Genomic DNA, 2,363 nt, shown 5'->3' on the forward strand with positions numbered 1-2,363 from the left:
TCTTTGTTGGCTCGTGTTTGGCTCACTTTAGCTTGAAATAAAAAAAAAATTATATTACTATTTATATAGTAATATATTACATATATTATTTATATTTATAGCTAAGCTTAAATCATAACATCTCATATGTTAATGTGGTTAGTGTCTTATCTTTTATACATTTGGTCCAGATTTGATTTCTACACTTTACATCTATTTTTTTTAATTTAATTTTAACGAGCCGAACACGAACACACTTCAAGAGCCGATAACACGTGACGATCAAGATTACTATTACAATTATTGACTATTTCAAATTTATAAGAAATGAATAGATTGAACTTATAATAGCTAGCTTTGTAATAGCTGAGTTTGTCATAATGTTAGCTTATAGTCAGAAGATGTGGGGGTTCGTAGCAAATAATATGATGAAGCTAGGCTTGTGTATAATATAACCTCCAAGTTCAAACAAGATAGATTTTAAATAAACAACAATGATTGTCAAATATGGACAACTAAAGTGCTACTATTATATAGTTTTATAAATTTATAACCAAACAATATCAACATCAACCCCCTCTGAATATCTAATTCTTTTCATGCATATATATATTAATAAGTTGGAGTTAATTTTCTCATTCTCAATATAATTTTGCCCATTTACTCTGTCTGCAAACAAACAGGGGCGAGCCAGCGAAAAGATTTTTGCTTTATTTGTCTAAATTGCTTAGATTTTCTCTCTCTGTTGTGTTTATAAAGTAATTAAATCCTTGTACGATATGGGACTAAAAGCCTTCACAACTTATCCTCACAACTTATCCATTCGCAATCCTTCTATTTTAGGGACATTTTCATACATAACACTTAATTTCATTGTACAAACTCAACACCTAAACTTTCATTTTTATATGTATACCTCTAAAATCATTCATATCACATAAAAAAAAAATGCCACAATTTTAATTTTTCAAATGTGAAAAACACATTTGCATGCATAAGAAAGGTGTTATATGTAAAAAAACTAAATTTTAGGTGTTAGATATGTAAATATATTGTATGCAAGTAAATCTTTGACAGTCAAAAAGATCACCATTTTGCTGCCATGGTATTGTTGCTTTGTTAAGAAAAAAAACTTTGGTTTTGCAAACTCACAATATATAGTTATATTAAAAAATTCTCTGCTATGAAGGTCTTGGAATGCTTCTACCCCCAATCTCCCCAAAATTCCCAAAATGCCCTTGAAACTCTAAAATTCCCAAATTCCAAAATTTGCACCAAAAATCATGTAGAACCAATCTAAATTAATTAAATTACCCAAATTCACTCTAAAGTCCCCAAAATTACCAAAATATCCCTACACCGCCAAAAATTACCAAAATGCTCCCAACTTCAAAAAATTGCCAAAATCCCCAATTTTACTCAAAACTTCACCAAAACCATTCTAGCCATCCAATTTTCCCAATTGCACTCAAAATTATCCAAATCTACCAAAATTTTCCAAAATTCCCAAATTACCCCTAAATTCCTATAAAATTCTGAAATCACCCCAAAATTCATCAAATCCATTTCCAATTCACCCAATATCAAATCCTAACACAATTTCATCAAATTCAAGCCTAATTTCAATCAAAATCAATTGCTACAAGTGACACCAACACTGACCATTAAGATTATTCAACCAAAGGTCGTTCATATTCTTGACGACAAGAAAGAATTGACAGAAATGGATGAAACAAGCTAAAGGAAAAAGGATTCCATTCATAGTGGATTTCCAAAAAATAATATAACTCAGTTAGTTGAACAAAAAGTTAAAGAAATAATGGCTTCAATGAGGGTCGTAGCGGGCGGTTTTGTGGTATGCATTGTAAATATCTTTCAATATTAAAATACACACATAGTAGTACTAATAGTAAATATACAGTTCAATCTCAATAAAATAAAATTCAGTATAAATAATTTTATCTTTTAAAATCTCTAAGCTGCCAAACCCGTAATACTAACGCAAGTCTACGTTTCGCTCAAGTAATAAATGGCTCTAACGGAGTCCTAAGTATCGATCCCATAGAGGGTTGAAAATTCTTATAGTTATAACGTCAAACACAATATTCAAACTATAAAGCTTAAGTAGGAAACTGACCAAAGGAAAATATATTGAGATTTTCATTCTTATTTTATACTGTTTTTGATGATATTACACTTTAAAGAAAGATATTTTTGTTGTTTGTTGCAGGAATGATGAATTAGGGTCATTGGTGCAAAAAGATGCAAAAAGGAGCGAATTTGGAGCGAAAAGGACTAAAATATGTAGAATTGAACTAGGGCGCTAACGGCGCCATTGACCCCTGACCAACCTTTTTTTGTAAATCAACAATTACAAGAATTTG

Source organism: Phalaenopsis equestris, unplaced genomic scaffold (genome assembly GCF_001263595.1).
Source record: "Phalaenopsis equestris unplaced genomic scaffold, ASM126359v1 Scaffold001019, whole genome shotgun sequence".
Lineage (NCBI taxonomy): Eukaryota > Viridiplantae > Streptophyta > Magnoliopsida > Asparagales > Orchidaceae > Phalaenopsis > Phalaenopsis equestris.